The 15987-nt window shown below is 41.8% G+C and overlaps 1 protein-coding gene across 1 annotated transcript in view; it reads left to right on the top strand.

Moving 5' to 3' along the window:
* The window catches only part of SHB (SH2 domain containing adaptor protein B), a 286723-nt gene that overhangs the window by 102612 nt on the left and 168124 nt on the right, over positions 1 to 15987 (top strand). The gene's annotated exons all lie outside the window — the stretch shown is intronic.

Here is a 15987-nt window from a genome sequence, read left to right as displayed (position 1 = left end):
TCCGATAAGCAGCGCGATCATTGTGAAAAAAAAAAAAACTTTCTCAGCCTCCTAGTACATCCTGCAAGCATCCGGAAAGGACGCTTGCAGGTTGCATTAAACAAAAAGTTACTGTTGCCATCTTGTGGCCAAATAGTAAAACTACACCCTAAAGCATTTTTTATATACAAATAAATCAGTTTTACACAAAAAACTCCTTACCTCCCACACTCCCCAACTTTTTTTTTTTTTTTTGTAATTTAAAAAAAAAAAAAATTACAATTAAAAAAATACATAAATAGTTACCTTAGGGACTGAATTTTTTAAATATTTATGTCAGGAGGGTACAACACTGTTACTTTATAAACTATGGGCTTGTAATTAGGGATGGACGCAAAACTGAAAAAAATGCACCTTTATTTCCAATTAAAATATTGGCGCCAAACATTGTGATAGGGACATAATTTAAACAGTTTTATAACCGGGACAATTGGGCAAATACACTTCATGGGTTTTTATTACAGTAGCATGCATTATTTAAAAACTATAAAGGCCGAAAACTGAAAAATAATAAAAAAAAAATTCCTACGTTTTGCTATTTTCCCATTAAAACACATTTAGAATAAAATAATTCTTGGCATAATGTCCCACCTAAAGAAAGCCTAATTGGTGGCGAAAAAAACAAGATATAGTTCATTTCATTGTGATAAGTAATTATAAAGTTAAAGACGAATGAATGGAAGGAGCGCTGAAAGGTGAAAATTGCTCTGGTGGTCAAGGGGTAAAACCCCTCAGTTAGGAAGTGGTTAAGATTACAGACAAAGGGTGACCGACAACACAATACAGGTAATAAGCAGTAAGATACACAACACATGTAGTAATACAATGCCAGGTCATACACTGGAGTGGTAGTCCCGATAATGCGAGACTCTGGGTAGAGTGGACAATTAAAGGAATACTATTAAAGTTCTACTAATTTCTGGCAACAGCATGAATCAATATGCCAACAACAGTAAGAATGAATACAGTATATGTTTCTTCTGTGCAGTGTTTTGCTTTTTCTATCTACCTTACCGACGGCGTCCCCTTAAGAAACTGACGGCGACGGATAATGGACGAGCTCATTATAGAGGTGATTCCTCTTTTTGAGCGTGGCAGTAGAATCTCCTATTGTGAGGCTCCCCCACACCAGAGCGCGTTATACAGCGCGTGCCCCGCCGAACTAAGGTGCTATGAAGAGCGAGAGACAACCGCTCTCGCTCCTAATCTGCCCCTCATCATGAAAGTAACTTTCATTAGCGAGCAGCCTCTTCTTCATTGGTTGTTTGCCGTTGCTAAGCAACAGCAAACGAATGAGCCAGAGGAGGGCGTGTCATTGCTCCGAAAGGAGCCGAAGAGGGGGACTTTATTGGGAGGTAGGCGGGGGGCGGGCACAGCCACAACCACAAGTAGTCTCTGTGGAAAGGATTCCACAGGCTACTGTGAGGAGAATGCGGCCAGCAGATTACTGAAGGGGATTTTGACACGCCCTCCTTCGGCTTCATATTCGGCTCCTTTCGGAGCAATGACATGCCCTCCTCCGGCTCATTCGTTTGCTGTTGCTTAGCAACGGCAAACAACCAATGAAGAAGAGGCTCCTCGCTAATGAAAGTTACTTTCATGATGAGGGGCAGATTAGGAGCGAGAGCGGTTGTCTCTCGCTCTTCATAGCACCTTAGTTCGGCGGGGCACGCGCTGTATAACGCGCTCTGGTGTGGGGGAGCCTCACAATAGGAGATTCTACTGCCACGCTCAAAAAGAGGAATCACCTCTATAATGAGCTCGTCCATTATCCGTCGCCGTCAGTTTCTTAAGGGGACGCCGTCGGTAAGGTAGATAGAAAAAACAAAACACTGCACAGAAGAAACATATACTGTATTCATTCTTACTGTTGTTGGCATATTGATTCATGCTGTTGCCAGAAATTAGTAGAACTTTAATAGTATTCCTTTAAGTATTATACACAAGGAAAGAGAGCTCTGCCAAAAGCTTGCAATCTAGAAAGGAGAGAGTTAGGGCAGCATACTTTCAATTATAATGATGTATTACTTCTGGTATGGTACAGTTTGTTTGTACATCAGTAAAATTATAGTACCTACTTTTTTTTTTTTTTTTTTTTTTTTTTTTAGTATTTAGCCCAAGTTGAGAGACACAACTAGCAGGTAGAACTTGACTTCAGTAGATTTTAACTGAGCTGTCAACAACTTAACTAGTTACAGAAAGTAGTCACTGGTGCTAGACTAGTCACAACTAGTTTCATTGATTAGTGTCTAGTTGCTGCCAGGAAAGTTCTTTTAACATGTCATTGATGGATGACTGCAATGACACATATTTACTGCAAGAGCCATCCTTTATCCATTCAGGTGAAAAGCGTAATAAAAAGACAGTAACACAAAGGGACGAAATGCTGCACATTGTTGAACAAAAAGTCACAGTGATACACAGGTCATATTTTATGAACTGTAAAGTCAAAGGTGTTTTATTAGGTCTTTTGAGCTATTAAAATGCATCATTAAATGTTGTCCAGGATGTAATCTGTCATTACTGTGTCTTGTATTTTAGTGCTGCCTTGCCATGCCTGGTAGCTTCTCCTGCTCCTTTAAATGCAGCTGATTGGAAGTAAGGTGACTATTACAGTGCTAGCATGTGGAGTTTGTGGATCCAGCAGGGAGTCTGAGACACCATCCATCTGCTCGTGACAAGCCAACATCACAAAGGGAATGGATGGTGGTTCAGCTCCAGGGCTTTCACGGATAAATCTGCCTTTTTTTCTATCCTGACAAGACATTACTGCTGCCTGATGCACATTGTTGTTTCTGTACAGTGTGCATAGCCTGTGACAGGCCTTCACATAACTGCTTGTGTATACATCATTGAAAAGACAGTTGATGTCTAAGTACTGGCCAATCAATCGCTGCCCACAGTGACATAAAATATTGGTTTTCTTCTGCTCTTTGAGCATCTTTCACAAAGCTGCACAAAGTTTATTTCACACTATGGCATTAGCATTCAGCTGTAGGAAAAGCAACAGTTTAAATATAATGGTTAAATGCATGATTGTGTTGAGTGAACAAGGATTACATATAAAGATGCAAAACAGGAAGTTGCAACAGACCCGGAACATGGATTAGAGATTATGTGGTAAACACAACAAATCCGCTGTGTACAGATAGAATAACTTCTGCTGCTGTAGCCTTGGCGTATACGTTTTCTTTATGTGACCTTGAGTTTCAAATACTTTAAGTTTAACCACAAGAGAAAATACATTTCTCTGTGTCTTTATTACTGCAAGTATGATGGCCTATACGAACATAAGGGATAGCGTTCACCTCTTTGTGGTGTACCTTGAGCATGTCTGGAATATGTTGTGAGTGTATATAGTGAATACTGTGCGAGTATCATGCATTATATGAGTGCAGCTGGATAATGTTCTAAGAAGGGCACCACCGAGATGTAGAATACCGGGGTTGGAGTCCTGGCTAGCGCTAGTTCCTAATCAGTAAGACTTTCCTCCAGGTTGGCCTATTGAGTACACTTAGTGGCTGCAACCTTCAAGTGCTTTGAGTCTGACAGGAGAAAAGAGCCACACAAGTTTTGGCATTTTCATTTCTTGTAGGTGACCATCCTTTTGACTGTTAGACCTGAGAATGCATAGTGCTTCAACCCCAGACTAGGCAATTCAGTGAGGTGACTCGTTATATAGGATGGATAATCTTTATTTTTGTGCCTCTGACAGCACATGGATTCAAACTGCACTTTCATCCACATCTAGGTGTCCTTTTCCAGTCATATTAACACCATTGTAGATGTGTGTGACTGAACTTCACTACTGTACACTAAGTTTCACTTTATATATCTCAGAACCCTGCATCCTGCAAATTACTTGAGGATTTCATACAGCTGAGGATTAGCCTTTTGGGTTTTAGCACGCTGTCTTTTATTTCATTGACTAGATTGTTGCATGACACAATTATGTGTAATTTTTTTTTTAAAGTAATTTATGACTACAATACAACTCTGTGTTTCTCAGCAATATTACACCACATAACCCTAACCACTTAAAGGGAACCTTAACTGAACGGGGGTATAGAGTTTTACTTACCTGGGGTTATTGCCAGCCCCCTGTAGCAGTCCTGTGCCCTCGGCGCCGCTCTGGAATCCTCTGGTCCCCCGCTGTCACTTAGTTTCGTTTTTGACGACTCACCAGTCGCCGGCCGCCATGCGTATTATTGGACGCATTCACCAATGCAATTAGCGCTATTGCGGACCGCAACGCGTACAAAAATACGCGTTGCCGCATTCCGCACGCGTAGATTGCACTTTTTATCTCTTAATTTTTCCCGTTACCCAATATGTATAGCAGTAATATTGTTGCCACATGAGGATTCACCATGTATGTGTGGAAATTTACCTATCCATGGGTCATTTGGCTTAATAAAGCAACAGAGTTCATGTTGCTCTTTTAGGTTTAAGCTAATGGAAAAATAAGCCGGCTGTTCATTCATCTTTTCACTGTCATCTCAGATCTCTCAACTTTTGCGTTGTTTAGTTCTTCATTACCTAAGCAAAGGCATTAAGCCCTTACAAACAAATCTGCTTCATTGGCAAACTGTGGATGGCGATACGCCTGTCGTTGCGGTTTACCAAGTTCTACAAAAGATGACACATTATTTTCCTGCTGAGAGCTTTCAAATGACCCTTTCTAATGTTGACTTCTAAAGAGCATCCAGCCTGTACATGCATTTTCCCACACACTTTTTTAATGTTGATGAACCTTTGAATAAATCCTTGGTCTCTTTAATGCTATAACACACTTTCACTCGCTAGTTAGTTAGGAGCTGAGGCTGTACAGACATATCACTAGCCAAGAGGCTAGCAAAGCATATGTCCTTATGGAGAGGGGAGGAGGGACAACATGTGGCACTTAACACGAAACTGCTTTCGGCATTCAGCAGGCAGTCACCCTGGCAGAACAATGTGCTTGGGGAGGGGGTCACAGGGTTGCCTGATGTCTAAAGGTCCAGCATGCCAGATCTTTAGGCCTTGTCAAGGGGACTCCCATACACTTGCTAAATGTGCCTGAGATGGTCTTTATTGGCTTCCCTGGCTGAGTTTAATCCAGCATGTGTATGTAGCTTTAATTTAGATACAGTATGTAATCGATTGAATGTTTGATGAGAAAGAAGGTCTTGCCTTGATTGATCAAATACTAATCATGAAAATACATTCTGTTGGAAAGGGGGAGTAATGTGAGGGGACGCTGGAATAGCATGAGAGGAGGCTCTATATGTACTGCTTCCAACTGGACCTAGAATGATTTTCAGTTGAGTTTTCTCTAGCGTGTGTACAAGGCTTAACAGCGTTTTGCACCTAGCTTCAACTGTGACGGTACCCATACACAGTACAATAAAAACATTAAATTTTCCATTTTCTTCGACCAAAACGATCGAATCGAATGAAAGTAGAATTTTTTTGTTTTGATCAAGAAAAACAAATGATTATCCTGTTTTTTCTATAAAAATCCGATCAGATATGTTGGAAAAAACCTTTATATTCGATCTAAATGAATAATCGAGCTAAATTATCTAATCGGGGGGGGGGGGGATATTGAAAAATGGTACTATGTATGGGCACCTTAAAGTGAACCTCCAGACTAAAAATCTCATCAACAGAACTGAAAAGGCTTTGTGTTTCTTTAACAGTTTCACAGCATCAGAACTTTTTCTTACCCAAGCTGCATTTTTAGCTAAGCTTTGCCCCATCAAAGAAAACTGCCCGGGCATTTTTCCCCTGATGCTGTGCAAAGCATGATGGGATTTCTGATGTTCTCATTGCCTAGCAACTGGGAGGCGTGATCAGGACAGTTGGAACTGTGTCTCATGCTCCCTGTCACCTTCTTTCAACCAAAAAGATGGCTGCCCTCAAGAAATCAGATATTTGCCTGTTCTTTTAAAACAGGGTGGGTAAGAGATTATATTACCCATCTATTTTAATTAATATAACTAATGTAACTTAATGACAGTATGTTAGTTTAGGCTGAACTTTAAGTGTTACCTATTGTCAACTTTTCCTGCCTCCTGTCGGCTGTGCTGGTGAGAAGTCAGTTGAGATTACAAAAATAAATCCGCATTCAGCAGAGATGAGAGAAATGTGAAGTATGCTCCCATATCATATTTTGTATACCCTGTTGACAAAATAGAATTTGTGTTTTGTTTTTTTCATTATTTCAATTATATACCATTTGCACTGTACATTGAGAGAGAGAAGCAGAGGTAGAAGTACATGGTAAACTGTCCATGTGTTGTCATACTGTTAAGTGCTAGTATTATTGTAAAGGGAACATTATAAATAAGAAAACCGCACAAGTCGGCTGTGGTAATTTATAGCTGGTGGCACCATATGCTGTGACATTTACTTATCAGCCCTTGCCACTGTTGCATGTCTAGTTGTGTCCCACAGACTCTGCCCCCTATTGTAATCCTTTGTCAACTACAAGGCAGAAGTACCGACACATTCACTTGGAGGCACAAAAGCATGCGTTACTTTCAAACACCCGATGTTTTGTTTGATGTGGCAATTGAGACTGATATTGAAAGCGTAGGATATAAGAAGACAGTAAACACAACGAGGGTTGTCCACAGACCTCAGGAATCACTCAGTTAATCTCGGGGAGTCACAGATCATCGTAGGAGGTCCATCAAGCCTCCAATCATAATCCAGTCCATACACAATCAATCGATTCCAGACTCAACCCTTGCACGAATAATCTTCAGAATTTATTGTAATAATGTATGCGGTTATACAGCAGACAAAAAAGCACAACGTTTTGGGCTACATGCCCTTTCTCAAGTGCTTGAGAAAGGGCATGTAGCCCGAAACGTTGTGCTTTTTATTCGTGCAAGGGTTGAGTCCGGAATCGATTGATTGTGTATGGACTGAATATAAGAAGACAGTACCACTTTCGTATGTTGACAGCTTTGTTGTACAAGTGGCACTGCAAACGATATTGTAAGTTACATTGTGAATTATGCTTTGTGGCTAGCTGGTCCCTGGGCCTTTTGTGTTTATTATGGGTGATATCTAAAGCAGTTTCCTGAATGTGTGTTGTCACTGAGAATTTGTTTGTTGACCTTGAGGTCTGCCACATTGTGGTCATGACACAGCCTTTGATACGTGTTGCAAACTGTGTGCAATACATAAACATTTATAAACCACCACCTGACTGGTCCAGCAACATCCCCTTGACGATGGTAATTAAGCCACGCCTCTTGCAACATCATGTAACTACACGATGGGAGCAACCGGGAAGTAAGAGATTGCGTTACTTTGTACGGAGTCATCAGGAATCTTAAAGATCCGATATGCCGTGTCGATGCTTAATGATGCGCGATAGCTGTCGGGGGGCAACCTTATTTAACATGCTTATGTTAAATGTTGCCTGATGTCAGGTAACAACGCTGAAAGTATTGCCTGGTGGGTATGAGGCTTTAAGTTGCTTCCTAGAATATTTTATAATTCTGTACTGATGGTCCACCTTGTACACTGCTTCTATACACTAACCTGACCATACATCCGCTTTCGAATTGGACCAGAAAGTGGCTTTAAACACATGGGTGGTAAGGGTGAGTTGCCTTGGCCAGTGAAGACATGACTACACTTGCCTAACTGGCTTGAAACCAGCTTCTAGGAGTCAGCTGGGTGGGTGGGAACATGGTTATATTGAGTTTGGCCATGATTCCTCTCCCACCCACATGACTGAATGCTCCATTTATAATGTTTTTAAATGTGAGGGGTATAATCATGCAGTTTATGCATTCCTTTTGAGGAATTTGAGACTGATAATTTTAGTTATGAGGCATTTTAAGGTCCAAATGCCACATTATAGTGGTTCCAGGTACTAAAGAGGCCCAGCATGGGCCCTCCTTCAGCTGCTACTTTAACTTTTCAAAAAACATCCAGTAAGCCTGTGGACAGAAATGAGGTTAGATGAGAACGGTCTGTCTAGTTTCTGCTGACAAAAAGGTCACAGTTTCTAAGGCAACTTTCCTCAAATGAGGTGAGCAGCAACCTAGCTCAGATTGCACAACATATTAAACCATGTTGAGTTCCACTCCTGTCAGCCAAGAATAGAAATTGAGCCTGCAGTAAGCACAGGTTTACTAAAGCTGGATAGCTGGAGAAACATGTAGCCTGATCTGATTAATCTCAATATCTGCAGAGGCACACAGATGGTGGTGTCAGAATTTGGCATCAACAGCATGAATCCATGGACTCAACCCGCCTTGTGTCAACTAGAGGTGATCAGAAAATTCAATTAACATGTAGATTCCTAGCTCAGCAGGAAATTTAATGTTTAGAGGCTAATAAGATTCTGGAGCTGTTGATCAATTAACGGACAGCTGATTATTAAAACATCTGCCAGTTAATTAACTTGCAGCTTCTGAGTCTGAATAGACCCAACAAACTTATGAATCCTGCAAATTCTGGTTCCTGCTTAACTCAAATGTGCCTGTTAGCCAAATTTTCCAATTACCTCATGATTGCTATATGATATTTGCACGGGAGCTGCATGTCCACGTATGACCACAAACTTTATTGGCTTTCACACAAATATGTCCAGGACATTTCATAATATCTTGGTAGAATAAAAATGTATCTCTTTTCACTCTTGCTTTGCTTTACTCATTGACATTACCCTGGCATTTATTAAAGCGTTTTGTGTTTTTTGGTTTGGTTTTTTAGAGAGCCCACACCAAATAGCACTAGTAATTGCGATTTTGGAGCAATTTTCATTCGGCTTTTGATTTGTCTGTACTTTCTACAGGAGCACAGTCGCTGCAAAGATGTTACATGCAACGCTTTTGAAATCTTTGTAAAAACAAATCACTCCAGTGTAAAATAGCCCATATGATTACATTAAACACGTTCTTTTCAAAATGCTAGTGATTGGAAAATTGCAGAAAAGAGATTTTGGAGTGAAACAGCCCTAAGGGTAGCAGCTAATTTCTCTGCATCAGTATTAAGTGTTTCTATGTGAATGAGTCGAGTTATGGTGGTTGTTTTTTTTTTTCTCTGCAGGTTTTTGGGCTGATTCCCAAAAATGATTAGAACAAGAGAGTACAAACGGATTGGTCTGGATAATTCTATAATAGTTGTTGGTAGGAGTATTCACTGCAACTGATCTCCTGTCTTCCTTTACTTATAGTAATTAATGTACGCCTGTAGGTGTTTACTGTTTGCTTAAGGTGACAGACAATTTATAATTGAAATCCTTGTTTAAACATTGGCATGGATTTAGTTTTCTTTACCCATCGTGTGGTTTAACTGGTAACCAGCAGATGTTTTTCTCTACCTTAAATGTTTATTTTGTTCTACAATAAACAAGTCGTACTTGCTTTACTGTTTATATGCAAAACCTTCTTACTCCAAACGGGTTAACTGTGGTTAAAGGGAACCCTAATGTCAAAACTGAAATATCTCCTCCTCCATTGCGTCACAATGCGTCACAAATAAAATGTGCAATGATTTAAAAAGGAATAGGCTTACCAGTATATGATCATTAGTTTAAAAAGTCTTAATAGTTTCTTGTGAACATACAGACTTTTACAGCCACTTCCTGTAGACCACAGTTTCAGGTTTGTCATACAGATGCATCATTTCTGATGCCATGCAGGTATCCTGTAAAATTTATTCTGGCATCTTTTGTTCTTCTTTCTTTGGGTGTCCCATGGTCACTCCTAACTGACCTGCCCATCAGCTGCAGGAGGGGAGAGAATCCAGCTGTGGTAGAAACTTGGAAGCATCCTTGGCCCATGAAAATGGTACTCAGTCCAACACTAGGCTTTTACGCACTATATTCACTTATCAATCTGATTGCAATGAGCTTGCCTTGGTTCAGTTTGGGGTCTATTTAAGCTTTTAAGTAGTAATGCAGTTAGAATGATCTGTGTTTACCTAACTGGAAAAGAAGGCCGGATCAGTGATGCAGTACTGTATACTTGTATTGCTTAGGTTGACCCTTTTTTAAATATAGACATGACAACCTCACTATGTACAGTTCAAGCTGTGACTGTGTTTTTACTAATGGAGAGGGTGTGGTACCAATGGAGTCCGAGAACCTTCCAAAAGAGACAAAAAAATGAGTCCGGGACACCAGGAGCCCCTGATAGTGTAGCACGTTGAGGGTATGAGACACTCAACAACAGTATGTGCAGAATACTCAAAAGAATAGGTTGCAAGACCAGCAACCACAGTGTTATGGCTGGTGAGGAAAGCCCATCCTCACTCGGGTTCTTTGGTCTTCGTCAAAATAGGTTGCTCTCCAGGAAAAGAAGAAGGGGTGTAAGGGTTCCAAGGAACCAACATACACGGCCAACACCCCGAGCAGAGGGGGTTGGTGTGGGATATTACTGGGAGGGAGGAGGCACCCCAAGATGTGATGTGTGGAATGGATAATGTAAGCTGGATAAAACATACATAAATAGGCTTACCTCTAAAAAGAAGGGGATAGCCCCAAAAAAGTAATAACATTTTTAATAGAAACCAGACACTTGAATAATCAAGCTATAGTCTGTGCTGGTGTCTGCTTGACTAAACTGACTCAAACTTTCCCCGTGGGTGATGCGGGGAACACGGCGAACATCGGCCGCATGTATTTGAATGGCGTCTATCTGACGCCGGTCTGCTGGAGCACTACTGTTCTCAGGATGCCAACTCCTGATGAGGCCAATTGTTTTTGGCGAAACATGTTGAGTATTTAGGCATCCCTACTACCAGCTGACTACCAGAATCATCCTGACCTGTTGGGCACATTACCATTGCAAATCTTCCCGGTGAACGCCAGATGAAGGGGTAACTTTTCTGGACTTTTACACATTCATATGCCTGCAATCTGCCTGCATGAACTACCGCTCTTGCTGCCTTGCTTTGTTACATGTGCATGTATTTTTTTGGAAGCTTCAGAGCCTGACAGTCACACTTTTGTTCTGCGAGTGGGCATATCAGTGAAATCTATATGTGTTGCCGGGACAAGAGCTTTTTGCCTAACCATCATTTGGGTGAATCACTACCTTTAACCACTTGAGGAATGCCTACAGCCGAGTCCTCATGTGGCTGCTGGCCGGGGATCATGCGCTGTTATGCGCGCGCATCCTCCGGCAATAGGCTCTGCCCACCTGCGTCGTCAACCCGCCGGCCAATCGGAAGCGCCGGCGGGTTGTTAACCCGACGATCGCCGCATAGGAAGCGTATAATACGCTTTGTAATGTGTACAAAGTGTATTATACAGGCTGCCTCCTGCCCTGGTGGTCCCAGTGTCCGAGGGACCACCAGGGCAGGCTGCAGCCACCCTAGTCTGCACCCAAACACACTGATCTGCCCCCCCTGCCCCCTGATCGCCCACAGTACCCCTCAGACCCCCCCTGCCCACCCCCCCAGACCACTGTTTGCACCCAATCACATATCAATCACTCCCTGTCACTATCTGTCAACGCTATTTTTTATTTATTCCCTAAACTGCCCCCTGGGTACTCCTGATCACCCCCCCCCCTGTGAACTGTATGCATCAATCCCCCCTGATTACCTGTCAATCACCCATCAATCACCCCCTGTCACTGCCACCCATCAATCAGCCCCTAACCTGCCCCTTGCGGGCAATCTGATCACCCACCCACACGCTCAGATTGCCCTCAAGACCCCCCCCCCCTTATCAATTCGCCAGTGCATTATTTACATCTGTTCTTCCCTGTAATAACCCACTGATCACCTGTCAATCACCCCCTGTCACTGCCACCCATCAATCACCCCCTGTCACTGCTACCCATCAATCAGCCCCTAACCTGCCCCTTGCTGGCAATCTGATCACCCACTCACACCATCAGATCACCTGCAGACCCGCCGTCAGATCACCTCCCAAGTCCATTGTTTACATCTGTTCTCTCCTCTAAACACCCACTAATTACCCATCAGTCACCCATCAATCACCCCTGTCACCACCTGTCACTGCTACCCATCAGATTAGACCCCTATCTGCCCCTAGGGCACACAATCACCCGCCCACACCCTCAGAACGCCCTCAGACCCCAGCCCTGATCACCTCGCCAGTACATTGCTTGCATCTATTTCCCCCTCTAATCACACCTTGAGACACCCATCAATCACCTCCTGTCACCACCTGTCACCCCCTAGCACACTTACCCATCAGATCAGGCCCTCATTTGCCCCGTGTGGGTTCCTGATCACTCGGCCAAACCCTCAGATCCCCCTCAGACCCCCTTCCGATCACCTCCCTAGTGCATTGATTGCATCTATTTTCCCCTCTAACCACCCCCTGAGACACCCACCAAATACCTCCTGTCACCCCCCCCCCCCTTAGAACTCCTATCCATCAGATCAGGCCCAATACAACCTGTCATCTAAAAGGCCACCCTGCTTATCACTGGTTCCACAAAATTTGCCCCCTCATAGACCACCTGTCATCAAAATTTACAGATGCTTTTACCCCTGAACAGTAATTTTGAGACATTTGGTTTCCAGACTACTCACGGTTTTGGGCCCGTAAAATGCCAGGGCAGTATAGGAACCCCACAAGTGACCCCTTTTTAGAAAAAAGACACCCCAAGGTATTCTGTTAGGTGTATGACGAGTTCATAGAAGATTTTATTTTTTGTCAAAAGTTAGCGGAAATTGATTTTTATTGTTTTTTCACAAAGTGTCATTTTTCACTAACTTGTGACAAAAATAAAATCTTCTATGAACTCACCATACACTTAACAGAATACCTTGGGGTGTCTTCTTTCTAAAATGGGGTCACTTGTGGGGTTCCTATACTGCCCTGGCATTTTAGGGGCCCTAAACCGTGTGGAGTAGTCTACAATCCAAATGCCTCAAAATTACCTGTGAATAGGACGTTAGGCCCCTTAGCACACCTAGGTTGCAAAAAAAGTGTCATATGTTGTATCGCCGTACTCAGAAGTAGTAGTATAATGTATTTTAGGGTGTATTTTTACACATACCCATGCTGGGTGGGAGAAATCTCTCTGTAAATGGACAATTGTGTGTAAAAAAATCAGAAAATTGTCATTTACAGAGATATTTCTCCCACCCAGCATGGGTATGTGTAAAAATAGTAGATTTTATTTTTTGTCACAAGTTAGCGGAAAATGACACTTTGTGAGAAAAAAACAATTAAAATCAATTTCCGCTTACTTGTGACAAAAAAAAAAAATCTTCTATGAACTCGCCATACTTCTAACTGAATACCTTGGGGTGTCTTCTTTCTAAAATGGGGTCATTTGTGGGGTTCCTATACTGTCCTGGCATTTTAGGGTCCCTAAACCGTGAGGAGTAGTCTTTAACCAAATGTCGCAAAATGACCTGTGAAATCCTAAAGGTACTCATTGGACTTTGGGCCCCTTAGCGCAGTTAGGGTGCAAAAAAGTGCCACACATGTGGTATCGCCGTACTCAGGAGAAGTAGTATAATCTGTTTTGGGGTGTATTTTTCCACATACCCATGCTGAGTGGGAGAAATATCTCTATAAATAGACAATTGTGTGTAAAAAAAATAAAACGATTGTCATTTACGGAGATATTTCTCCCACCCAGCATGGGTATGTGTAAAAATACACCCCAAAACACATTATACTACTTCTCCTGAGTACGGCAATACCACGTGTGGCACTTTTTTGCAGCCTAAATGCGCTAAGGGGCCCAAAGTCCAATGAGCGCCTTTAGGCTTTACAGGGTGCTTACAATTTAGCACCCCCCAAAATGCCAGGACAGTTAACACACCCCACAAATGACCCCATTGTGGAAAGTAGACACTTCAAAGTATTCAGAGAGGAGCATAGTGAGTCCGTGGCAGATTTAATTTTTTTTTTTGTCGCAAGTTAGAAGAAATGGAAACTTTTTTTTTTTTTTGTCTCAAAGTGTCATTTTCCGCTAACTTGTGACAAAAAATAAAATCTTCTATGAACTCACTATGCCTCTCAGTGAATTCTTTGGGATGTCTTCTTTCCAAAATGGGGTCATTTGGGGGGTATTTATACTATCCTGGAATTTTAGCACCTCATGAAACATGACAGGTGGTCAGAAAAGTCAGAGATGATTCAAAATGGGAAAATTCACTTTTGGCACCATAGTTTGTAAACGCTATAACTTTTACCCAAACCAATAAATATACACTGAATGGATTTATTTTTTTTATCAAAGACATGTAGCACAATAAATTCGGACAAAAATGTATACAGAACTGTTACTTTATTTGAAAAATGTCAGCACAGAAAGTAAAAACATTTTTTTGACAAAATTCATGTCTTTTTTTATGAATATAATAAAAACTAAAACTCGCAGCAGCAATCAAATAGCACCAAAAGAAAGCTGTATTAGTGACAAGAAAAGGAGGTAAAATTCATTTAGGTGGTAGGTTGTATGACCGAGCAATAAACCGTGAAAGCTGCAGTGGTCAGAATGGAGAAAAAGGCTCTGGTCCTTAAAGAGAAACTCCAACCAAGAATTGAACTTTATCCCAATCAGTAGCTGATACCCCCTTTTACATGAGAAATATATTGCTTTTCACAAACAGACCATCAGGGGGCGCTGTATGACTGATTTTGTGCTGAAACCCCTCCCACAAGAAGCTCTGGGACCGCGGTACTTTTGGCAGTTTGTTACAATGTAACAAGGTTCACAGACAGGAATGAGCTGTTACAGCTGTCTCTAACAGCCAAAACAGCTAGCAGCAGCTACATAACCTGCCCACAGTAAAAATGTCACCATGTAATAAATGTCAGAATGTAAACGGGGAAAGGAAAGATTTTACAATAGGCAATCACTGACTAAATCATTTATACATAATTATTGTAAAAATGAAGCACTTTTTTATTACATTATTTTCACTGGAGTTCCTCTTTAAGGGGCGAAAAGACTGTGGTCCTCAAGTGGTTAAACTTTGCAACAGTTTCTGCATGGCTTGCTGCTTTATATGCATATTTGCTAATCTTGTGACCTGATACCTGCCTGGGATGACTATGGTCCCTACAGTGGAGGTGTTCTAGTGGCCGCTGCACCCAATCTGTACATCACACAGCAATTGCTGCACTCTGTGAGTGGGATTGTAGCTGGACTTGTCCTTGCTCTGCCTGGAAGTACCAAGTACAACCCCCCCCCCCCCCCTCCTTTCTATTTTCTGCAAATTAACTGGCAATCATTGTCATAGGACTCCTTGCATCATTGCCCTCTGGGTTCGCCCTGCATGCAAGTACTGTGAGCCAATCATAATCCGACAGGTTTAGGTAGAACCTTTTCCAACCCTGGCACAGGGGACTGCAGCCCCCTTTTGCCTTCTCTGGAGTCGGTTGGTTTTATTTTATCAGTATGTCAGTATGTGATTACATTGGTGCAAGTTTTTTTTACTGGTTTTTAGGAGTTTTTATTATTATCAATATTGTGTTTCGATACATTAAAGATTTTTTCTACTTTCACATGCACCCAAGAGTCAATTCTCCCTTTGTGATAGTAAATTGTTTATTGTTGACATGGTGCATGTGAAGTACCCTTTTGCTATCTATTTATAGGCGCACACACTGTGTGTGTACAATCTTATTGAACGATTGTTGGTCTCGTCCGACACCGGTTCACCATTCTCAGTTATTCCACATTAACATATACACTTGGTGGGGAAAGCTAGCCTGGGGTCCGTCGGATATCGAATGCTATTACCACCATGCACTTGATGGAGTCCTTGTGACTGAGAATTTCCAATCTATCCTTTCGACCAATTTCAGCCAGTAATCATTTTAAAGGATTGGCTGACCATATTAGGGTATCGTCTCATCTGATAAAATCATTGAATCGCAATGCCAATTGGCCCGCAATATCAAGTGGTGTATGGGCACCCTTAGGCCTCTTGCACACTACATGCGATTCTGATTTTTTTTTTTTTTATATATATATACACATTCCAATTTTT

Source organism: Hyperolius riggenbachi, chromosome 1 (genome assembly GCF_040937935.1).
Source record: "Hyperolius riggenbachi isolate aHypRig1 chromosome 1, aHypRig1.pri, whole genome shotgun sequence".
Classification (NCBI taxonomy): domain Eukaryota; kingdom Metazoa; phylum Chordata; class Amphibia; order Anura; family Hyperoliidae; genus Hyperolius; species Hyperolius riggenbachi.
The sequence above is the reverse complement of the archived record's forward strand: the minus strand, read 5'-3'. Positions and strand labels throughout refer to the sequence as shown.